A 26377-nucleotide genomic window follows, 5' to 3' on the forward strand; every position below is an offset into this window, starting at 1 on the left:
TCTCTGTCTCTCTGTGTCTCTCTCTCTCCCCGCCCTCTCTCTGTTTCTCTGTCTCTGTCTCCCTCCCTCTCAATAAATGAGGAAACTTGAAGTCCAAAGAGGTCCCACAGATAGGAATAGAGGAATTGACACTTGAACCTTTTTGGTGGTTGAGGCATTTTTCAGTCATGTCAGTCAGACTCTTCTTGACCCCATTTTTTTTTTTAGCAAAGATGCTGGAGCAGTTAGCCATTTTCTTCTCCAGTTCATTTGCTTTATTTGATGAGGAAACTGAGGCAATAGGGTTAAGTGACTTGTCCAGGGTCAACAGCTAGTAAGAGTGGAGGTCAGATTTGAACTCAGGAAGATGTCTTCCTGACTCAGGCTCTCCACTGTGCCACCTCGACGTCCCAACTAGAACTAAAATGTCTTAACTTTCCACATGTTGCAGAATGGAGCTGGAGGGGATCATGAAACCAAGCTGAATGGTTCCATTATAAATTTACGTTACCTTAGCTCAGCTGGGCCCTCCCTGCAGAGAGGTCAGCTTTTTGTTACTCCCTCATTGATTTCCTATATCACTCCCCACAGAAGCTGTTCCAAAGCTACTCTCCCCAAGCCTAGCCCACCTCCTTTTCCCTCCTCTCTTAGTTTAAGACTTTGACTCTTACTTGACTGAGAAAATTGGAGCTATTTGACAGAAATGTTCTCTTTTCTGCTTCTTTTCATCTCAAAACCCTTTGACAAAACCTCTGTCTCCTCTTTGCCTCCAATTTCTTATAATGCCCTCTTTGCCATGGTCAGTCCCTCTAGATTCCTTGATCCCATCTGTCCTCCAGCGGGTTACCCCCTTAACTATCCCTTTCCCCCCATCTTAAGTCTCCTCCAACCTATTACTTCCTTCCCTGCTTCCTTTCAAATCAATTCTCCCCATCTTGAAAAAAATCCTCAAGTAACTGCCCTTTCTTAGCCAAATGCCTCCAAGAAGTTGTCCATACTTGGTCCACACTTACTGCCTTCATTACGTCTTCTCACATTTCTCAACCACTGGCAACCTGGTTTCTGGACCACCCCTTCCCCCTTATCATTCAACTTAAACCATTTTCTCCATTGTTTTAATGACTAGATCTGATGGTCTTTTCTCAAGCCTTATCCATCTTGATCTCTTTGCTTTATTTGACAGCTGACCCCTCTCATCTCTGGGCTTCCATGGCCCTACTCTCTCCTGATTCTCCTCCTATCTCTCGAAGCACTCTTCAGCATCCTTTACTGACTCATCCTCCAGATACCCCACTTCACTGGGTGTAGCCCAAGGTTCTTCTCTCTCTGTATTTTCACTTTCTTCTCTGTACTATCTCACTCACCATCCCTTGTGTATTTCTCATACCTTTATGGATAATTCACAGACCAATACACTCATCCCTAGTCTCTCTCGCATGCTAGCTCTGCATTATGAAGTGACCATTGTGCATTTCTAACTGGATATGACAAAAGAATCTCAAATTCACCATATCCAGAACATTCTCTTTCCCTCCAACCATGCCTTCCTACCAAACTTCCTATTTCTGCTGAAGGCATCTCCATTTGTCCAGTCTTTCTGAATCATAATCTCCATATTCGTCTCCTCATTCTCCTTGACCCTACATATCTAATTAATTGTCAAGTCTTTCCATTTCTTTTTTTTTTTGCCTTTTTGGAGGGCAGTTGGGGTTAAGTAACTTGCCCAAGGTCACACGGTTAGTTTTGTGTGTCTGTGTTAAGTGTCTGAGGCCGGATCCGAACTCAGGTCCTCCTGACTCTAGGGCCAGCGCTCTACTCACTGTGCCACCTAGCCACCCCAAGTCTTTCCATTTCTATCCATTCTGCATCTCTCATACCCAATCACTTATCTTTACTCACTCATCTACTATCTTAGTTTAGTCCTTCAATGCCTCTAGTCAATCATATCTCTATCAAGAGATAGGAAGCATGATTCAGCATTGACTGGTCTTCTGAAGGCACAATGGGCCACTGCATTGATCACACTTTCCTTTCCAATGGTATAGTCATTGTATCAGTGATTTTTATCTGTTCAGGCCACTCTGTCAATTTATACAAGTCTTTCCAGGTTTCTTTGGTTCTGGGCCTATGTCATTTCTTATGATTTGATAATATTTCATTGCATTCCTAATTTGTTCAGCCATCCCACTTTTAATGGGAACTGGCTTTACTTCCAATTCTACGAGACAAGAAAAAATACTGCTAGAAATAATTTTTTATCTCTATGTCTAGTAATGGAGCTCAGAGAAACTTTAAAGAGGGCTGTTTCAAAGGCCTTTCCCCTCTCTAGCAATTTTAGTTTTTACATTCCTCTGTTCCATGTGTGGAGAATACATGCAAAGATAATCAAACATCAATAATGGTTTTTTATTTACTCCAAGTCTCAAATCTTAAGATGCCCATATGAAAAAAAAACCCAAAAACTGTATCTAGAAGTAAAAGTCTAGAGTTCAATTTATATGTATTATATATAGTATAGACACATTACTGCTTATATTATATACAAACATCACATGTTAGATTACACAGTATACACACATATTACATGTAATATATGTGTTGGATCACACATTATATACAAATATCACACATTATATTATATATAAATGTTAGATTGCACATAATATACAAACATAATGTTATATAATGCATAAATATTATATTATATATCATATACAAACATCATACATTATATTACACATTCTATACCAATATAATATGTTTTATAATACATAAATGTTAGATTATACATTATATACAAACATCATATGTTATATACTATATAAAGTTAGGTTACATATTATATATAAATATGTTATATAAACTTAAAATGTTAGATTATATATTACATATAAATATTAGATTATATATTACATATAAATATCATATCATATTATATATGTGGCCAAGAATTTCCTTCATTGGAATTTTTGCACTCTAGGAGGAAAGCCATCTATCCCCAGTGAATCTGAGCCCTGCTGCCTTAGTAAGGGAGAACAAAGTATTTCTGTTTTTGTGTCAAATACAGATGGTTCCAGTAACTCAGAGGGTATGCCTTCAAGGCCTAGAGAAATAGCACCATTTTTCTTGTTTAGTTCTTGATTCCGTGGGCTGTTATAGCTAGAGGCTAGCCCTTGAAATAAAACAAACAAAAAAGATAATAAAACATTCAGACAATTAAAGCAAAGAAAATCTTCCCCCCAATGCCATTTGTGACCACCCCTCTTTTTTTCTTCTCCCTTTTTCTTTTCCATTTTGACATCCTCGCAAATGCTACCTGACAGACTGCCACAATCACCCCGTGAATGGTAAGTAATTTCCTTATTGACAGCCCCCCATTTATTCTGACATCTGCCAGCACTCCCTGACACTTGAATAAGCATTAAGATATTAACAGTCTGGCACAGGTTTAAGAGCTGGAATAGTAATATTTGGCAGGTCTGCTGCACAAAGGCATGTACAAAGTACCCCTCCCCCTAGGATTCAATCAACTCTGTTATCTCTGGATAAAGAAATGTGGCAGAATCCTTTAGTAAATCCAGATTGCTTGGCAGCTCTGGAGAATTTGGTGACTCCACACAGATACTGGATGATGAAAGAAAGAAAGGAAGGAAGGAAGGAAATAAGAATAAAAGAAAGAAGGAAGACAAGAAAAAAAGGAAGGGAAAGAAAAGAAAAAAGGAAGGAGGGTAAGGGAGAGAAAGCAAACATGAAGAAAGGAAAGAAAGTAAGGAAGGGAACAAGAAATTAGAGGAAAGAGAAAGAAAAAATAGAAAGGGAAGGAGAAAAAGAGGACAAAAGAGAAAGGAAGGCAGAAAAAAAGAAAAGACAACCCCTCCATATCTACCTATGTGAATAGTTGGAGGGATTTAAATGAGGAAATCATGCTAATAAAAAACTATCTTTGCAGAAGTTAAATACCTCAATGACATAATATTTGCTGGGGTTTGATTTGGAATGTGACACTGAGATTCTGTTAATTTATATGTAGCCCTAGCTTCAATCCAGGCAAGCTTGGGCTGGTTTCCTGCATAACAACCCTCCAATTCTGTGTGCTGAGTACAGTTAAAGAAATGTGACTTTGGATTGGTGGAGGGATTTGGAGTTCTGGGGTCACCACCATCGTAGTTGTTCATCTCCCACCCTAGGTGTGATTCTCTACTCCTCTGTACTCCATCTCCTGACTATGCATTCCAGCCTGTAGCTGGAACTCCTCCTCATGTCCAATTCCTGGCTTCCCCAGTTCCCTTCATGTTTCAGCTAAAATCTCAGCTTCCACAAAAAGCCACTCCTGGTCTCTGTGGTCTCTTTGATTATCCGAAATTTACCCTGTATGTGTCTCTCATGTACATAGTAGTTTGTTGTCTCCTCCAATAGATTTTCAACTCTTTGAAGGTAGAAACTTCCCTTCCCCCTTTCTTTGTGTCCCTAGTGCTTAGCACAGTGCCTGATAACACACAACAAATACTTGTTGAATTGAGTTGATTTATTCAGTGCTATACCAATCAAAGTACCAAAGAAATACTTCATAGAACTAGAAAAAAATAATAAGAAAACTTATTTGGAGGAAAAGCAAAAAGGACAAGAGTCTCAAGAGAAATAACTTTTTTTAAAATGGGAAGGGAGAGGACCTAGAAATAACATATTTCAAACTATGCTACAAAGCACTAATCATCAAAAGAGTTTGGTACTAGTTTAAAAAAGTAGGGACACTGAACAGTGGAATAGGTTAAATATACAACATATTTAAGCAAAGGATTCTAGTAAGCTAGTGTGTGTGATAAACCCAAACACCCCAGCTACTGGAGTAAGAAAAGACTCTTTAACAAAAACTGTAGGGAAGGGGCAGCCAGGTAGCACAGCGAGTAAGAGTACCGGCTCCAGTGTCAGGATGACCTGGGGATCGAATCCGGGCTCAGACACTTAGCACCCACCCAGAAACACCTGGCCATGTAACCTTGAGCAAGTTACTTAACCCCAATTGTTTTAAAAAAAAACTGTAGGGAAAATTGGACAGATGACTGGTAGAAATTCAATTTAGACCAACATCTCACACAATAAACCAAGACAAACTCCAATTGGAAATGTGACCAAGATATAAAAGTTCACATCATAAATTAGAGGGAGAAGGATGAAATTTCTTGTCAGCAATATGGATAGGGGAAGAGTTCATGTCCAAACAGGTAATTGGGAGGATCACAAAAGAGAAAATATGCAATTTTGATTATGTAAAATGAAGAAAAATTTGTACAATCAAATCCAATGCAGCTAAGATTAGCAGAGAAATAGGCAATCAAGAAAAAAAAATCTTTTCATTAAGTTTTTCTGATAGAGGTCTCATTTCCAAGGAACTGATTCAAATTTATAATGAGCAGAGCTAAGTGAGTAGAACCAAGAGAACAATTTATAGTATAAAATGGACATTGTAAAAATGAAAAATTAAAAAAAAAACTTAGGAATACTGGGGAGGCTAGGTGGTGCAGTGGCCCTGGAGTCAGGAGGACCTGAGTTCAGATTGGCCTCAGACACTTAACACTTACTAGTCGTGTGACCTTGGGCAAGTCACTTAACCCCAATTGCCTTGTCTTCCCCCTCCAAAAAAAAAAAGAAAAAATAACTTAGGAATATTGGTTAATGCAATGATTAAGCATGATTCAAGAGGAGTGATACTCACCTCCTGAAAGAGAGGTGATAATAACAGCCAGCATTTATATAACACTTTAATATTTTAAAAAGTGATTTACAGTTATTATGTCATTTGATTCTCACAACCATCTTAGGAAGTAGGTGCTATTATTATCCCCATTTCAGAGATGGAGAAACTGAGGCATATAGAGATTAAATGACTTGCCCACAGTCACGAAGGTAAGTGTTCTGAGGCTAAATTTGAACTCCAGCCTTCCTTACTCCAAGTCAGTGCTCTATCCACTTTGCAATCTTAGTTCATGAAGAGTAAGATATTTTTGAATGTGGCAAATGTGGGCATTTGTTTTGCTTCACTGCTTATTTGTTATAAGGGTTTTGTTTTGTGGTAGAGGGTGGTGGGAGGGAAAAATAATTCTTGCTAATTAAAAAATAAAATTAATTTAAAAATATCAAAACAGACAACTGAAATCTGACAAATAATGAGAGCGATCTTTAGTGTTTGTTTCCGGAGAGTACAAGTGTAATAAAAATGATATTACCTAAATTAATTTACAGACTTTTTGCTATTTACCAATGAAGCTACCAAGTAGTTATTTTTAGGCCTAGACAAAGTAATAGCAAAATTCATTTGGGTGAGCAAAAAAAAATTTAGAATCTCTAGGTAAATAATGAAGAAAAAAGTAGAAATGAAGGAGGAGTGGTACTTTCAGACCTTGAATTATACTATAAATCAGTAATTATTAAAATTATTTTGTACTGGTTAAAAGTAGAAAAGTAAATAATGGAATAGACTAGGAAAGGAAGAATCTTTAAAAAGCAAGCTCAATAGCCTACTGTTTGGAAAACCCAAGAGCATAAATTACTTGGGGAATGAACTCCTTATACACGAAAACTACTGGAAAAATTAGAAAGAAATTTGTCAGAAATCAAGTTTAGATCAACATAATCAACCACAATAAGCTCAAATTGGAAACCTGACCTAATATGACCTAATATTAAAGGTTATACCACAAAAAAGATTAGAAGAGAACTGGATCAGGTGCCTTTTATAACTTTGGCTCAGTGTAGAAATCATAACCAAACAAATAACAAAAGTAATTGCTGAGAAAATTTCAATTATATGAAATTGAGAAGCTTTTGCACAAACAAAATTAGTGCAGCTAGAATTATAAGTGTCCACTTGGTCAACTGCAAAAAGAGTTTTGCATAAAATATTGTTGTTGTTTTGTCCTTCGTTCTTCAAGAGGATCAATGACATCTTGGGTGATGTCTTGACTTCAGGCCGAATTGTATTTAAGGGAGGCAGAGCTGCACAAAATTGTCAGCTTCACTCTCTCTTCCACAGTCATCAAGGTCCAATGGAATGGACCAGAATGCAGTGGATCACCTTAGTGTCTTTGATCTCTGACCAAACTCTAAGTGCTCTATGTTGCCTGAGTTAGCCTCCTACATGACCATTGGAACAAATTGTTCTTATCCACCCATTCCACCAGAGGAAGTCTTCACATGCCTAGGGAAGACATTTCCCTAATTCACCAATAGATCTGGGGCCCTTTAGCTTGTCTGCTAAACCCAGTTTTACCAGGGTGTAACCACTGCTCATGCTATAGTTTGTTGGAGCCACGGGTCAAAGGTGGACACAAAGGTGGATGAGCCACCCTGAAAAGGGTTCAGCAAGCCCTCACACCAGAGGTGCTAGTCCTCTTGGAACACCTCATACACTCATATTTTTTTGATAACTGTTGAAGATATAGGGAACTACTCAGCAAGTACAATAGACTCTAACAACAATAAAAATACAGAAAACCTATCCAGTTCATAATTTTAGGTTTAATCTATATTGTTTAAATTTTCTCTGTCACTTTTCTTAAGTCTTTAGTTAATAAAACAATAAATCAAATCGTAATTTATAGCATTTGCCATTTCTGAGGTATAAATACTCACAGAAAATTTAGCATTTGGCTGCCTCCAGAATACACCTGGTATTAACACAACCATTTAAGACGAACACCTATCCCCAAATGGATAAGAGACCAAAGGTTACCAATAAATAACTTCATAACAACAATAATTATTCAATAGAATAAAATCACAAACTATTAAAAACTACATGAAAGATGAGTCAAAATTACTACTATTAAGAGAAGTATAAATCACAATTCTAACATTTTATCCCATTCCCAGCAAATTGACAAAAATGATAAAAGATGGAAATAATCAATATAGAGGGACTCATTCTCAAGCTCACAATGCCCAAAAGAACTCAATATATTTGCCCCCAAAGTTATCCCTCCTCTCTACTTCATTCTTTCTGTTGAGGGCACTACCATCCTTTAGTCATCCATATCTGCAACCTTCCAGTCATCCTTGAATTCTTCACTCTCTTGCTGAATATTTAATCAGTCAAGTAGAGTACTCCCCCTACTCATCCCCACCTCCAGGCTTCCTTCAAGTCCCAGCTCAAACCCCACCTTCTAGAGGAAACCTAGAGTTAAGAAATTCTAGTGCCTCCTCCTATTTTCTAGTTATTCTGTAAATATAACTTATTTGTATGTGTCTGTTGTCTTCTCTATTAAATTTTCTATTGATTTAAAATTTTTTTATTTCATTTGTTTTTAATTTATGGAATAAAACAAGTATTTACATAATATAGTATAATAGAAAAGATGATTGATTGCACATGAAACTGCAAATCTATTATGTGCAACTTGCTATTCTTTTTTTTTTTAAACAATCAGAGTTAAGTAACATGCTCAAGGTTACATGGCTAGTTATTTCTGGGTGTGGTGCTGAGTATCTGAGCCTGGATTTGATCCAGGTCATCCCGACACTGGGGCTGGTACTCTTACTTGCTGAGCCACCTGGCTACCCCTAAGCAATTGGGGTTAAGTAACTTGCTCAAGGTTACATGGCCAGGTGTTTCTGGGTGTGGTGCTAAGTGTCTGAGCCCGGATTCGATCCCCAGGTCATCCTGACACTGGGGCCGGTGCTCCTATTCGCTGAGCCACCTGGCCGCCCCAGCTATTCCTTTTAAATATATAATAAAGCTATGTAAACATTTTTCCTTTTTTTCATTTCTTGCTCTTAACCCTAGAGATGGCTGCCATTAGACACAAATATGTATATATATATATATATATAAATCATTCTAATATGCTTTTATTTATCAGTTCTTTCTCTGGACACAGATAGTGTCTTCCTTCATAGTTAATTTCAGTATTTATACTAGTCAAAATGACTTATTTGCTCCAAGTTGTCCATAAAACAATATTGCTGTTACTATATACAATGTTCTCTTGGTTCTGCTCATTTCTCTCTTCACAATTTTGTGCAAGTCTATCCATGTTTTTCTAAGGTCATTGAGTTCACCATTTCTTATAGCACAGTAGTATGCCATCACAATCATGTCTTCCTTATTAAATTGCAAGTTCCTTGAGGACAGGGGCTGTCTTTTACATTTCTTTGTATCCCCAGCTCTCAGCAAAGTCCCTGGCACACAGTTGGTGTTGAATAAATGCTTATTGATTCATTAAGTTGACAAGTCTTGTTCATTTTACCTCCTTGACCTTTCTCCCCTCTGTTCCCTTCTCTCTATTTGCAGGGCACCACCCTAATTCAGCCCTTATTATCTCTTTCCTGGACTGTTGAAAAAACTTTCTGATTAGTCCTTCTACTTCAAGCCCCTCTCCACTCCAATCCATTGTCCATCTGCCTGTCAAAATTATATTCCTAAAATAAAAGAATGATCATGGCACTCCCCTGTTCAAGAGGCCACCTTGTCTCCCTATTGCCGGCAGGATAAAATACAAACTCGTTCATCATTTAAAACCCATCACATGATTCCCTCTCATGCATTATGTACTCCAGCTACTTGCCTACTTCCTCTTGTCCATATACCAGTGTGGGTCTGTATGCTGTTCTTTGTCCTTCATTCTTGAAGAGGACCAATGATATCAGGAGGGTGGTGTCTTGACTTGCAAGTGAATTGGATTTACTTAGAAAACCACTTATTAATTTTGTCTATGTTTTGTTGTATTTCTATTTTCCAATTACATTTTAATCAAGTTTGGGTCAACCTGGGGGTATTATGGACTGCAAGCATATTTAATACTTGATACCTCTGATCTAGGTCACATCCTTCCCTCTTTCCTACAAAAGTCACATAAGAGATCTTGTCAAATTCTTTGCTAAAATTGGGGTAAACTGATGGCCAGTTTAGCGACCCCATCCAAAAAAGACACGAGGTTAATGTGGCATGAGTTATTTTGATGAAGTCTCTTTTGGATCACTAATTGTTTTCTCCAGGTATTCACTAGAAATAAATAACATTTAATAATAAGCTCTAGAATACTGCCAAAAAATTGAAGTTGAATTAACTAGCCTAAAATTTTCAACCTCCATTCCCTTATTCCCATTTTTTTGGAAAATGGAATAAATGTAATATGGAAATATGTGTCACATGTCTGCACACCCATAACCTATATCAGGTTGCTTACTATCTTGTGGAGGGGGAAGGGCAAGGAAAGAAAGATTTTAGAGCTCAAAATTTTGGAAAATGAATGTTAAAATTGTTTTTACATGTAACTGGAGAAAAATGAAAATATTATTTAAAAAAATGGAATCAACATTTGACCTTCTCCAGTCTCATGGTACCTTTCCAGACCTTCGTAATCTTTCAAAGATTCCTGACAGAAGCATCTAAGCTCATCAGACCCATCTGCTCACTCTTTCCATATCCTAGGATGCAGCTTCATCAGGGCCAGATGATGTGACCTCATTAAGGGCAGCTGGGTGTCAACAGGGCATAGGATTGTTTGGAGGAGGCAGAAAGCATTAGTAGGAAATTTCCTGATTTACTTAAGTAAGCTGTAAGTAACATTGATAATGTGAGACCCAAGACTGGGAATTGACTGGGGAGACATTGTTGGCTGGTGAAAGGGGGTGAAGGATTTTCTTTCAGCTTTTGAAGGCCTGAATTTCAATATAGTTTTGAGGGCAGGGGAAGGGAAGAAACAAAGAGAAAAAAAGTAGTAACATGATAACTTCACCATATATTTAAAAGGAATAATACATTGTACATAATAGATTTGCAGTTTCAGTGTATTCACCTCCCCCCCTCATTTCGATCTTTTGGAAATGCTTGTTTTATTTCTTAAATTCAGAATAAAATAAAAATATAGATTAACTATCCAAATGGTATTCTGGTAAATATTTAATAACTGACTTTCCAGATGGGAAAAATGGTTGCAAGACACACTTTTAACTTTAATCTACATTTTCTCCATCACTTTCTTAAGTTTAGACAATCAACAAGACAATTAAATCAAGCTGTGATTCATAGTATTTGCACCATCAAGTTCCTAGGAGCTGGCAGGAATATTAGTTCACTGCCTAAAATTGATGATATTTTCCATGAGTTTTTCAGAGAAAAAGTCAAGGCCAGAATACTTAAAAACGAAGTCACTCTTCTGTGGGGCCACTATCTGTAAGCCTGACAGAACAGACTCTCAGCTTCTCAGAGACTTCCTCCCTTCTCAGAATTTGTGTTGTTTTAGACATTTATTTGCAAGGGAATGGCATTTTAATAGTCACTAGTGGCCTAGTCAAGCACTTTCTGAAAATAGGGTGACAGCAAACACCCTTGGGGGAAAGTAGGTTTGGGAAAACAAGAGAAGAGAACTTGGCTCGGGATGTGGTTATTTTTCAGTGAAATCTGTATTTAAGTGAAGTTGAAAATAATAGGGTTGGACAGTGTACAAACAAAGTTAATTGGCAGGGCAAATCCCTTCAACAGAAGCCATCATTTGAAGACAAAAGGAATACAGGAAGGAGGGAAAGTCCACAGGCATACATCTCGTAAATTGTTATGAGTTTCTGAACTACGAGGAGGAAAAAAAGGGAGGAAACTACATCTGCAAGCATTTGCCAGGAAGAGCACCATTTTCTGTGCCCAGAAAAGAGGTTATTTTGTGCCTTTCTCTAATCAGACAGGAGTTGTTTTTTTCCTGCTTCAAAGATTTGTCTAAATCTTGCTCCTTCCATTTCTCTTGACTTTGATTCGCCTTCTATCGCATCAGTACAGAGCCCTGCCTTTCTCTTAAGAAAATATGTGTGATCATCCCTAACTGCTAGCACACCCACCGATGGCAGACCAGAAGAACAGGTGTGGTGATGAGGAATGTCACTGTACATAGATTATGGACTCCTGACCTAAGGTATCTACCAGCCACTCAGCTTTTGATCTTCCTAATACAATGAGATGCTGGAAGGCTACTCATGCCAAAGGGGCATAGGTCTTTTGAGTCATAGCCTGGCCAAGTGCAGCTAGTCCAGAAGTCTTAATTCAGCAAAAAGAAATAAACATGGAAGTATTAGCTACAAGATAATCCACTATCATTAAACAAGTGCATGTAGGAGTCTGGGATTATCTAATTTTTTTTTAAAAAGAGCATAAAGGCTTACACTAATAATTTAGTCATGGTGTTTTGAACACAGGTTAGCAGTGGTATGTATGACATGGAACTCTGCCTAGATCCCTTGGTGGCTGGTTTTAAAGCAGGGGTGGGGAACTTGTGGCCTCCAGGCCACACATGGCCCTCTATATCCTCAAGTGTGGTCCTTTGACTGAATCTAAACTTCTGTGAACAGCCACATGTGGTCTCGAGGCTGCAGGTTCCCCACCCCTGTTTTAAAGGTACCCCCAGTCGATGGTCCATATTATTTCAGATTCCTCACCAGGGTAGCTGGATGGCATCTGGTTTGCAAGCCTGGCTTGGCTAAGATTCTAATGATGATAATTATCATAATAATCAGTCACAATGACTATTTACAAAGTAGACTTTTACAAATACAGCCCCTGCCCATATTGAGCTCTAGGGACAAGTTCTGAAGAAGACTATGGCAGCTAGGTTATTAGCACTAGGACCCGAGTCCTACAACCTTGGAAACTTAACTGGGCAAGCCACTTAACCTTTGTCTGACTCAGTTTCCTCATCTGTAAAATGGTAATAATAATAATACAGCATCTACCTCCCTGGCTTGTTATGAGGATCAAATGTGCTAACATTTGGAAAGTGTTATGCAGATCTCAAAGCTCAGTGTAAATGCAGTGATTATTATCGATGTAATCAGCTCATAGAATCAATCAACAGGCATTTTTAAGTGCCTTTTTGTGTTAGAAGCTGTGCTAGGTACTGGGGACACAAAACCAAAAATGAAACCTCAAGGAGCTTATTTTCTCTTGGGGAAGGAAGGAGGGATGGGAGATTGAAAAGAGGAGAAAAAAGCTTAAGGAGAAGCTAGCTGCCTGCTTGGGAGATCCTGGGGCAGTTAAGTGGTGCAATGGATAAAGGACCAGCCCTGGAGTCAGGGGGACCTATGTTCAAATATGACCTTGGATACTTCCTAGCTGTGTGACCCTGGGCAGGTCACTTATCCTTGTTTGTCTCAGTTTCCTCATCTGTAAAATGAGCTGGAGAAGGAAATGGCAAACCACTTCAGTATCTTTGCCAAGAAAACCCCAAATGGGATCCCAAAGAGTCAGGTACAACAAACAATAACATCAAATATAAACTCCTCTTTTTGCCCTGTACCTAGTAATAAGCCCCTTAAGAGCAGAGACTGTATTTGTATCTCCAGAACTTGGCAAATACCTAGGAGTTAGTCAATTAAACATTTATTAAGGTCCTACTATGTGCCTGTCACTGTGCTAAGGGCTATCACACAGCAGGTACTTAATAAATGCTTGTTGATGATGCCAATGATAATCATGTTGTTCCTTTCTGGCTGCCCAAGTGAGGCTATGATTCTCTGGCAGTATGGACATGGACAGTATGAAAGGGACACAATTAATGGCATATACCTGAAACATTGATTGGAAGAAGAGATGTGGCTACCTGAACGACAAACCATACCAGGTGCTGGAACATACTTGGAAGATGCCATCAGAGAGTTCTAAGCTGCTGTGTTCATGGGAATTGATCGTTAATGAATGAAAAGCACCAAGCAAATCTTCATTCTGGGCATGTCTATCCTGCTTGAGGCCACCATTGCTTCATCCTCCAAACCAAACCACCAGAAGCCAAACCTAGAAAGAGCTAAACTACCTGATTCAGCATTCCTGCGGACCTTCCACACTCATCTTCACACCTGCCATTTTCAGAGCTGCCAAGCACTGTCCAAAGTTCTGGCATTACAGATAGAAGCAAAAGAACACTAGTCCTTGCCTTCAAGGGAGCTTAGCTTCTAATGGGGGGAGGTAGTTCATAGAGTTGGGGGCTTAACCAGCTTAGAAGTGAGCATAGCCAGTATGGATCCTTTCTCAAATGGAGTTTGGGGAGGATTGCCCCAATCAGAAGAGGAGGCTGAAGGAGGGGAAGCTTTGCCAATATGAGAGGGATGCTGGGGTGGAGGTGGAAAAGTACTTTGAGGATTTCAGCCTGCGGCCCAAATCGTATCATCATTAAAATGGTTTCTGGAAAAGGTTAATGAGCTGTTTTAGCACTGTAATCACTATCTTTGTGACTTCTCACCACAACTCCCTTCCCTGGCCACCATTCTCCTGTGTGTGTCATCTCCCCTAATAGAATCAAAATTCCTTGAGGCCATGGATTGCTTCCCTTTTGGATTTGAATCCCTAGGACTTAACAGAGTTTTGGGAACATAGTAAGAGCTGAATACATGCTAGGGAGGTCTTCCTCACTGTGGAACATCCCTCTGGTATGCTAGCCCCTTTCTCCCTCCTCCCATTGGTGAGTTCTTCCTGGGCCTCCATTTTGGGGAGAGGCCCAGGTTGGTCAATCTTTGTTCCCCTCTCAATTCTACTCTGACTTTCTAGACCTTATTTCCCTCTGTATATTATCTCCTCTCAGGGGCCATCTTTGATTTTGCTTGTATTTGAATTCTTGCTGCTTACCCCAGTACCTTGTACACTGTAACTGTTTAATAAATGCTTGCTTTGCCTACATTTCCCTTTCAGGGAAACAAAGTCTGGGCCTAGTTTGGACTTAGAAGGAAATTCCTTTAAAGATAGCTTATTGGGGCAGCTAGGTGGCACAGTGAATAGAGCACTGGCCCTGGAGTCAGGAGGACCTGAGTTCTAATCCGGTCACAGACACTTAACACTAGCTGTGTGACCTTGGTCAAATCACTTAGCCCCAGCATTCCCTCCTCCAAAAAGCAAAAAAAAAAAAATTAAAAACAAAGAACCCCATAAAGATAGCATATTGGAGACATTTTAAAATGTAGCACCTGGGCTACCCTCTATCTCACATGGGACTCCCAGAATAGCTACTCAATCTGAAGGTATTCTGTTGGTTGTATTCACTCAAATCCATTGTTTGTGACCCTCTACTAATGGGTTTACTTTTTCATCTACATACAACCAGTGTATGAAATTAATTAAAAGCTCAAAAGCATTTAATGAAATAATATAGCAGGGAAAGGCATGATACAGTGTTTCCCCTGTTAAACTTGGGTACACGATCCCATTTTACAGATGATGAAACCAAGGCAGGCAGAGGTTTAAATGCTCAAGATCATACAGCTAGGAAGCATTTGACGCTGGAACTGATTCTAAATCTTCCTGACTATCCACTGTACCATCTATCTGCTTAGTCTATATTTTTGTCTTTTTAAAATTTTATTATGAATTTAAATGGTAACTAATTTAGTGTAGGCTAAAAACCTTATAGCATCCCTAGAAATTGATGTGGACAGGCTTGGCAAAGGAATTACAGGTTTTCAGGCAGTTGATTGGGAGAGTTTTTCATAGCCTGGGGGAAATCAGAGATGGTTACATACATTTGGCACAAAATGATTTTTATTACAGTCTAAACTCTGTATAACTATGTTGCAATGAGACGCTGAGAATAGCAAAATAAAATCTGTATGTGTTTCACGACACTCGAAGCCCACTGGGGCCACAGACAAATTTTACAGCTTGTCACAAGTAGCTCCAAACCCCAAAGCAGGCTATGTTACTGCAATTCCGTTAGTTAAATTATAATTTAGCTTTTGAATATTTAGCAGGGTATACTCTCTGGGCCCACCCTTCCAGCACCAGATCAACTGCATTTGCCCCTCAGGGTTCTAGGGTTACTACGTTCTAGGGAGTCTCTTTTTCTGTTGCTATCGGCTTAAGCCATCATTCCAGGTAGGTTTCTTCCTACTTTTTGCCACCAGTGATTAGGGGCCCACATCCAATTAACTAGTTGACATCAATTAGTTTTTTTTTTTTACAAAAGGACATTTATTTTGAAGACATGACAGGAACAGAAACACAAATATTTGCTTCTAACACATTGGGCCCAAATTCTCCCCTCTATTTACCTTCCTGGATTTAGTCTTAGCAATGTTTCTGTGTAGTATTAGTGCCACTAAGTTCACAGATAAAAGCAACATGGCTGTTGAATGAGTCTTTGTTTTAGCTTCTCCTGAATTGGCCTCTACAGTTCACTCCTAATTCCTCAGTGGTCCTCTGGCTGCAAAACCTGGACTGGACAACTTGAAAATTTCAGGGGGATCTTTCTTCTGACCTTTCAAAATTCACATGGTCAAACTTTGATAGACTTAGTTCTTCTCAGCAATGCAAGGATTTAAGACAATTCCAAAAGACTCATGTTGGAAAATGCTGTCCATATCCAGAGAAAGAACTATGGAATCTGTCTCTCTCATGGTTTTCCCCTTTGGTTTCTTTTTTTTTTTTATAAGCAATTGGGGTTAAGTAACTTTCTCAAGTTTACATGGCCAGTTATTTTGTGTGGGCATTAAGTATCTGAGGCTGGAACCGATCCCAATCCCGGGTCTCCCGACTCTGGGCCAGCGCTCTTACTCACTATGCCACCTGGCTGGCCCTCCCCTTTGATTTCTAATTCTTTTTTTTTTTTTACAATATGACCAATGTGGAAATGTGTTTAATATGATTTTACATGTATAGCCTATATCAGCTTGCCCATCATCTTGGAGAGAGGAGAAGGGGAGGAAGGGGGATAAAATTTGAAACTCAGAATCTTATAGAAGTGAATGTTAAAATGAAAAAAAAATATGAAAAATAAATAAGAAACCCACAAATTAACATTACAAAATTCACATTGTCACGTCCAACTTCTTTCACCTAAAACAAAAGACTGAACACAGAGGCAAAGGAGCAATGCCCGTTTTCATAGGGCTTTGGAAAGGGAAGAGAACAGGAGGTCTATTCCCTAATGGTATTGTCTCTCACTGAATGCCATCTACCAGGAAGAAATCAGGAAGTCAAATCAAGAGAAGGGACCAACCAAGGAAGAAGCTGAGACCACTAGGCCTTTGAAGGTGCCTCCAATCCTTGTTCTACAACTGTAGCCATTCAAAGAGACTGCTCTTCACTATGTGGTTGGCAGGCCAGAATCAGTTGTAGAGTAGCTATACATATTCTGAAATCTCTCCAGTGCATTTCCATTGTAGGTCAAAGCACATTGATCCAAGCTCATAAGGACTGAGCTGATTGGCCAATCCCCTGTTACACATGCAATGGGCACAAACACCTTCCTTACATCATGCACCTTTGTCTCTCTACTTTTCTTTAAAAAAATTATATTTTATTTTCAGTTTTAGATTCTCTCCTTCCACCTATTGAGAAGTCAAGACATACAAAACCTATTACAAATATGAAATCATGCAAAACTAATTTCTACATTAGTCAGATTCTGAAGAAAATGAGAAAAAGAGGAAAATTATGCTTCAATCTGTAATCTGAGTCTATAGATTCTCTATCTGGAGGTAGTTTTTCCCTTACTTTTAAAGGGGGGGGGGCAGGTAAAACTGCCTTCCCTATATAAGTTCATAAGAATGTGTGGCAAAATAAATAACAATTTATGTGGGGTCCTCTAAGTTCTCCAGAACAAAAATGCTTTAGAAATTTATAATGGCAACTGTTGTGATGATGAATCAATCAATAAGCATTTATTAAGCACCTACTATATATCAGGCACTCTTCTAGGTGCCAGGGGTATAACTACAAAGGGTGAAACAATTCCTACTCTAAAAGAGAAGGTAACTGTTAATGGGGCAGGGGAAAAAGGAGAAAAACACACACATGCCCACATATATGTACACACATACACACATATAAATGTGTATAGAATCAATACAAAGAGAATAAATTCAAAGCAAATAAGTTGGGAGGGAGGATACTGACAGTTGGCATAGGGGATCAGGAATGCCTTAATATAGAGGATGGTACTGCAATTAAGGCTTGAATAAAAGGAGGGATTATATGAAGCAGAGATGGAGAAGGGTCCCAGGCAAGGGAGATAGCCAGTGCAAAGACACAGATATGAGAGATGGAGGGTCAGATGTGTGAGGAAAAAAGAGAAGGTCAATTTGGCTGAATTACAGAATGCAGGAATGAGAGCAATGTATGATGAGGCTATAAAGTTAGGTTGGGGGCAGGTTGTTAAGGATTTAAAAGCTGATCACTATAGGTTATATTTTATCCTAAAGGCAAAAAGGAATGACTAAAATTTATTGAGTAGATGAGTGGCATGATAAGATCTGTGATAAACTAAAATCACTTTCACAGAAGTGAGGAGAGTGGACTGGGTGGGGAAAGATTGGAGACAAAGAGAATAATTATAAATCATTGCAATAATCTGAGTAATGAGAAGGGTGTGAATCTAGGTGATGATCTGTGTGAATAGAGAAGAGGGAACATATGATGTGTAAAAAGTTTGAGAGACATAATTAATGTGTAATTAATCATTTTATTAATTATGCTATCAGATAATTAAAAAAAAGGTGTCAGTGGCACTCTCAAATGCCAAAGACCTTTCATGGAACCCACTCAATGCTTATAGGCCCTGGGAAGATTGAGGGTGGCAATCAACTCTGATTGGTTAACAATTAATGAGAAGACTGAATGTTATAATGAAAGGTGAACTTATTCTAATGAAGGTTTGGGGGACATGACTGATCACTCTGCTCCAAGACCACCTCCAGCAATTTAGAGAAAGGATCTATCCCCCACCCAAGCCTGAGTAGAACTCAATGGCTTTCCCCACTTGGGTAGGTTCTGAACAATTCAGTCTCATTATAAGCAATGTCCTTCAGATGCTGACTTGACCCAGTAGAGAATGAGGAGATAGGAAAAACCCTGGATCTCCCAAATAATTGGTTATTTAATAATAATTTCTCTCAGTATGAGAGATGTCATGGAGGTAGAAACAGGAAGATTTGGCGACTGATTCAATATGTGAAGTGAAAGAGATGCAGGAATCAAGGATAAGACTGGGAGAATGGTGGTACCTTCAACAGAAAAAAAAGAAGAGTTTAGAAATGGATTGCATTTGGAGAAAAAATGATGAGCTTCCTTTTGTATAAGTTGGCTTTGAGATGTTTCCAGGACATCCAGTTCGATATATCTAATAGGCAATTGGGACTGAAACTCAGGGAAAAGACTGAGGGTGGTTATATAGGTCTTTGAATTATCTGTATAAAGTTGATAATTAAACCCATGGGAGCTGGTAAGGTCACCAAGAAAATATATATAGAGAAGAGAGCGTGCAGAATAGAGGTTTGAGGAACACTCACAGTTAAGGGTATGTATAGGGATAATGTGTCAGTGAAGAGAACTAAGGAGTGATCACAAATATGGAAGTAAAGTGAGAGTATGGTGAGAGTAATGTAACAAAACTCCAAGAGGAAAAAGAACCCCCAAAGAGAAGGTAACTAACAGTGTCAGGTGCAGCGAGTAGATTAAATAGGATGAGAAATGAGATAACACCAGATAATTTGGCAATAAGAGGTCATTGGTAACTGTGGAGAGAGCAGTTTAAATTGAGTGATAAGATCAGGACCCAGATAAGTGGTCGAAGAGGGAATGAGAGGTGAAGAAATAGAGTTTGTGATTGTAGATAGCTATTTCAAGGAGTTTTGCTGAGAATGGAAAGAGATGAATTTAGATGGGCACACCTCGGCAAGGAAAAGAGATACCTCACTGTCAGAGATGGGGATAGGAGAGGAGAATAGAGATGATATCAAGAGGTTTTGAGATGGAGAGAAGGGGAAAAGAGGAAGCGTATATTGAATGGCCTCAATTTTCTCAGTAATGGAAAAGGTGGGGAAAGGGTCACATCATAAACAAATTAGAGGAACAAGAAAGGAACTTTCAGATCTATAGCTATAGGAAGAGTTAACAAATAAACAATGGGTATAGAATATCACAAAAGATAAAATAGAAAATTTCAATTGCAAAAAAAATTAAAAAGTTTTTGTACAAACAAAAACAGTAGGGCAAAAATTAGAAATGGAGCAGCTAACTGGGAAAAAATCTTTGCAGCATTTTTATCTAAGGTCTCATTTTCAAAATATAAAAGAAATTGATTAATATTTATGAGAATAAGAGTCAGTCTTTAATTGACAAATAACTGAAGGATATGATCATACATTTTTCAAAGGAAGAAATAATAGACATCCATAGGAAAAATGTTCCAAATCACTAATAATTACAGGAATTTAAATGAACACAACCGAGGTTCTACTTCAGACCCATCAGATTTGTAAAAAGGACAAAAAAGGAAAATAACAGTTCTTGGAGGGAGAGGAAAACAAGCACACTGATGCACTGTTGGTGGAGCTATGAACTGGTTCAACCACTCTGGAAAGAAATTTACAACTATGTCCCAAAAGTTACTAAATAATTTATAGTCTTTGACCCAGTGGTACCACTACTAAGCTCCTAAGAGAACAGTAAAAGAGGAAAAGGACCCATATGTACAAAAATGTTTATAGCTGTTCTTTTTTAAAATATAGTGACAAAGAACTGGACAACAAGAGTTTGCTCATCTATTGAGGAATGCCTTCAATTATAGTCTCTGAATATAATGGAAAACTATTGTATCATAAGAAAGGATTAAAGGGATATTTTCAGAGAAATTTGGGAAGATGTATATGTATTAATACAGAATGGAGTGAGAAGAATTAGACAAACAATTTGTATCATTAATAACATTATGAATACAACTTTGAAAGACTCAATAACTGATAAATGCAATAACCAACAACACTTCCATGACAGACTATTGATGAATTATGCTACCAATTTCCGTACAGAGAGGTGACAGATTTAAAATTTAGAACAAGACGTATTTTGGATATGGCCAAGGTAGGAATATGTTTTGCCTGATTTTCCATATTTGTTACAAGTTTTTGTTTTTCCTTTTTCTTTTCCCATTTGGGATGAGGGAAGAAATTGGAGATAAAATATATGCTTGTTAATTAAAATATTAAATTTAATACAATTTTAAAAATAAAGAGGCAAAGTACTCAGCTGAGAGAGGGAGAGGAGGGAAAGGTATTGGAATTTTTAGGAGAGAAAAGAAATTTTGCAATAGTTTTTGTGGGGAGTGAGGTAGGGAATAATTAGAGAGGAATAAAAAGATTACCTTGATGTGGGGAAGGCCCAGCTGAATTTATAATAATTAGCATGGTTGTGTGATCTCCTCGAGCTCCATTCAGCAGCAAATGAGTAGGAAGAAAGGAGAAGAATGGTGAGAGTAATATAGGGCTGTAATGGGCAAGGGACAAGTGGCAAATTGATGATGGGATAAAGGATTCAAGAGCAGAGAGCTCTGTATAGATTTAAATTGGATAACTATCAGATCAGGATAGAAAGGGAAAACAGTGAGGTGTGAGCAAGGGGTAGTGGCTTGAGAAAGGATGGAGGAATGAAGCAATTGTAGGTCATGATGAGAGTGAAGAACAGGTTTAGGAGGGGTGAGGTATAGGGAGATAGGAAATTATAGGTTAGGTCCAGACTGTGGGACAAAGTGGGATCCAGAGTACAACAATCTCTATGAAGTGTAATGAAGGAGGAGGTCATGAGGAAAGAATTATTAGAGTTTTGAAGACTTGGGAGGTTATGGAGCATCAATATAGATGTTGAATTCACCTGGTATAAGGGCATGAATTGGGGAGGAGAGGAAGAATGTGAGCCAGAAGATTAATTAAGGAGAATGAATGACCTTGGAGCAAGTAAACAACAGCCATGATGATCTGGATTGAGGGGAAAATTTTAATCGAGTGAACTTCAAAGGAAGAGAGGTTGCTGAATGATGGTCGCAAAGGAAGTGGCAATAGGGAGCAAGGAGTGTTCCAACTTCCCCTCTGTGCCAATTTATTTATGTGGAGGGAGAAATGGGGAAATGATCCTGGTGGTGAGTGACGGTACAACATACGTCAAAGAGGATGGCCAGGGGCAGAGTGTTGTCTGGGGAAGTCAGATCTCAGTGGGGCTAGATGGATAGATAGAAGCAGTATGAGAGGAGGGTGCAGAATGAAGGGAAGTGTTTTCACTATGGAATAGGAATTCCAGTGGATGAATATTGCTTACAAGTATAAACTAAAAACAAAGTATCGCTTTCCTGCTTTTTGGACTCTCTGGTGATTTTTAAACAAAGTCTACACTCCACAAATGATTGCAGAAAATTTCCTCCTGTTACCAGTCCCCACTCCATTAAGTATTATTTATTTTATAAATGAGAGAGAGATTGTAAGACTTTCCCCCCATAAGCAAATATCTTTCTCCATCTGTATAGCAAAATCTCTAATCTCCTAAGATTAAATCAATCCTAAAGTTACTGGCTATGAAATTCATTGACCATGTAATCAATAATAACTTAAGGACATAAATGAGTATTTACAATTTTTAGTTGTGAGAAAGATCCTACCCCTATTTGTTAACTGCAGGTAACTTCTGAAAACACAGTCCCATCATTTAGTTCACTCAAGATACCAAGTAATGTCTCTTCTCAAGAATTCTTGAATCCATCAGCATTTTGCAAGACAAAGGTTAAAAAGTCCTTTAAGAAAGAATCCCTCTTCATCTTCTTTCCCTCTGTCTTCTTTACTTTCTCTCCAACTATATCTCTACTCATACTCTCTAGACTCACTCTTTTTTTTTTTTTGTCTCCATAAAAAAACAGTTGACAGCTCTCCCAAGAAAGTTTTTCTCCATGCTCTTTCTCCATCTTCTGCAGATTATCTCAAACACTCTCCCTTATCTCTCTCAAAAACTACCATCTCCTCCCTGTCAAATCCTAAACATTCTCCAATGGTTCTTGAAGCTATAGTAACAGCAGCTAGAGTTTCTGTAGGAGAAGCTTTTGAGGCAGGTGTCATGTTGAAAGAGTTTTCCATTTTCCTCTCTTTTCAGAGAGGTTCAAAGCAAAGTCTTTTCAGGGTCATTGAAGTCACTGTTGATATTTCTGGTAAGAGACAGGACCTAGCAACATTTCAATTCAGATAATTGCATTCTAATCAAATTCCTGCTGACATTTCAATGGAAAACAATGGTATTCTTCACCTCCTCCTTCACAGGGTGTAGACAGTTGCCCGTCTGCTAAGAATTTATTGGGTTTCTTTAAGTGAAGATGGATACATCACAGCAGGGAGTTAAGTGATACAGTTAATGGTTAATTCCTGCTTCATTAATTCTAACCCAGTAACTCTCATTTAAATGGAGAAACCCCAATCTGCTTTCCAGTAAATGTTTGGTAACAGAGCAGTAAGATGTTTTCATGTTACTTAAATTACTTCTCTTTGGGAGTAGGAAGACTTAAAAAAAATGTATATTTATTGGTGTCCCATTGAGAATGATGCATATTTAAAAGTAAACTCCATTTGTGCAAATAAATGATTAAAATAGACTTTCTGAAATTATTTCCTTGGATTTGCTTCTTTTCCTTTAAAACCTATGTGTTCATTCTCGCTCAATCATGAAAACTCAGTAATGCTCCAAAGGCTGCCCATCCATTAGCATGCATTAATGAGGTTGTGCTGAATAATCTCTGTTGGTCACCTTGGGGACAGAGCCTGAATTCCTCAGGTTGAGAGGCTGCATGTAATGCAAATGATCTTTTAGTTGTTGATTGGAAAGGGGCAGGTGTTGTAAGATCTAAGTGTGGCGACTGAAGAGCTCTTTCCAATTAGTGATTTTAAACAAGACTGAGGTTCGAGAAGAGGAAAGTGATCTCTATGGAAGTAGAACTCTATAACCTTAGATAATGACCTCATCTCTGACCCTGCTTTTTGAATTCTATCTCTGAAGGATATTTATTAGCCTTGGAGCATTTAATGAGCTTGACATGTTATATATGGATATGCAGATCCTTCTGATGGTAGGTGTCCCACCACCCCTCCATCATTTGGGCATGAAGAAAATGACACAAACATTTTTCATTAGAGATTTAAATGAAAGGTGCTTAGAAGTTTTATATAAGGCACAAAGCCCTAAAATATGAATTACAGAGCAAGTGCCCAATCTGCTTTGGTTAAAGTAGCCTTTTATCCCCAATTAATAAATGGTCAAAGGATATGAACCATCAGTTTACAGATGAAGAAATCAAAACAATTTATACTCATATGAAAAAATGTTCTAAATCACTATTGATTAGAGAAATGTATATTAAAACAACTCTGAGATACCACCTTACATCTATAAGATTGACTAATATGGCAGAAAAGGAAAATGATAAATATTGGAGCGGATGTGGGAAAATTGGGATACTAATGCATGGTTGGTGGAGTTGTGAACTGATCCAACCATTCTAAAAAACAATTTGGAGCTATGCCCAAAGGACAATCAAACTGTGCTTGCCCTTTTATCCAGCCATTATTAGGTCTATATCCCAAAGATATTTTTTTAATTAAAAAAATTATGTTTATTTTTAGATTTCAACATTCATTTCCACAAAATTTTGAGTTACAAATTCCTCCCCCATCTTTCCCCTACCCACCACCCCAAAACAGTGATCCCACTGAATACCCCCTCTCCCAATCTGCTCTCTCCTATATCCTCCCCCATTCCCCATCTGACTTTCCAGTAGGGCAAGATGGATCTCCATACCCCACTGCCTATATAGCTTATTTCCCAGTTGCATGTAAAAACAATAATAATTTTTTTTAACATTTGATTTTAAAACTTTGAAGTCCAGATTCTTTCCCTTCTTCCCTTATCACCCACCCCTACTGGGAAGATAAGCAATTCAATATAGTTTGTACATGTGTAGCTACACAAAACATTTCCATAGTGGATATATTGTGAAAGACTGACTATATTTCCCTCTATCCTATCCTGTCCCCGACTTGTTCTTTCTATTTTGACCCTGTCCCTTTTCAAAAGTGTGTGCTTTTAACTACCCTCCCCTCAATCTGCTCCCTTCTATCACCCCCCCCATCCCCTTCCTCCCTACTTTCCTGTAGGATAAGATACCCAATTTAGTGTGTATGTTATTCCCTCCTTAAGTCAGATTCAATGAGAGTAAGGTTGACCCATTCCCTTTTGCCTTCCTGTTCTTCCCCTCCATTGTAACAGTTTTCCCTTGCTTCTTTTATATGAGATAATTTACCCTATTCTTTCTCTCCCTATCTCCTCTCATTATATTCCTCTCTCACCTCTTAATTTTATTTTTAAAATATCATCCCTTCCTATTCAATTGATCCTGTGCCCTCTGTGTATGTATACCTGTACACATATATACACACACTTACATATGTATTTATATGCACATATACCCTCCTATATAGACATATATATGTATGTATATATTTATATTTATATTCCCTTTAACTATCCTCATACTGAGAAAAGTTTAATAAGTTACAATTATAGTTTTTCCATGTAGGTATGCAAATAGTTCAACTTTGATAAGTTCCTTATTATTTCTTTTCCTTGTTACCTTCTCATGCTTTCTTGCTTCTTGTATTTGAATGTCAAATTTTCTATTCAACTCTGGTTTTTTTCATAAAGAATGTTTGCAAGTTCTCTATTTCATTGAATGACTATATTTTCCCCTGAAACATTATACTCAGTTTTGCTGGATAGATGATTCTTGGTTTTAATCCTAGCTCCTTTGACCTCTGGAATATCATATTCTAAGCTTTGTGATCCCTTAGTGTAGAAGCCGTCCTTAATGTAGAAGCTGCCAGATCCTGTGTTATCCTGATTGTGTTTCCACAATATTCAAATTATTTCCTCCTGGTTGCTTGTAATATTTTCTCCTAGATTTGGGAACTCTGGAACCTGGCTATAATATTTCTAGGAGTTTTCTTTTTGGGATCTTTTCCAAGAGGTGATTGATGAATTCTTTCAATTTCTATTTTGTCCTCCGGTTCTAAAGCATCAGGGCAATTTTCCTTGAGGAATGATTTCTAGGTTCTTTTTTTGATAATGGCTTTCAGGTAGTCCAATAATTTTAAAATTGTCACTCCTGGATCTATTTTCCAGGTCAGTGGTTTTCCCAATGAGGTATTTCACATTGCCTTCTATTTTTTTTCATTTGTTTGAATCTGTTTAATAGTATCTTAATTTCTCATAAAGTCATTAGCTTCCATTTGCTCCAATATAATTCTGAAGGAATTATTCTCTTCAGTGAGCTTTTGAAATTCTTTTTCCATCTGGCAAATTTGGCTTTTTAAGGCATTCTTCTCCTCATTGACTTTTTGAGACTCTTTTGCCATTTGAGTTAGTCTATTTTTTAAGGTGTTATTTTCTTCAGTCAGGTTGTTGAGTCTCTTTTCATGATTTTCCTGCATCATTCTCATTTCTCTTCCCATTTTTTCCTCTACTTCTCTTCCTTGATTTTCAAAATTCTTCTTGAGCTCCTCCATGGCCTGTAACCAGTTCACATTTTCCTTGGAAACTTTTGGTGCAGGAGTTCTGACTTCATTGTCTTCATCC

General features: G+C 38.1%; 1 long non-coding RNA gene across 1 annotated transcript in view; it reads left to right on the forward strand.

Moving 5' to 3' along the window:
- Positions 1–26377, forward strand: part of LOC138164668 (uncharacterized) — an 82411-nt gene that overhangs the window by 20046 nt on the left and 35988 nt on the right. Inside the window, exon 2 of the long non-coding RNA XR_011169149.1 lies at positions 3303–3326. This is a non-coding gene — a long non-coding RNA (uncharacterized lncRNA). The remainder of the gene's footprint in view (positions 1–3302; positions 3327–26377) is intronic.

The sequence above is a fragment of the Petaurus breviceps genome, unplaced genomic scaffold (assembly GCF_028583685.1).
Source record: "Petaurus breviceps papuanus isolate PSGF00001 unplaced genomic scaffold, PetGlider_PUasm1.0 126, whole genome shotgun sequence".
Classification (NCBI taxonomy): domain Eukaryota; kingdom Metazoa; phylum Chordata; class Mammalia; order Diprotodontia; family Petauridae; genus Petaurus; species Petaurus breviceps.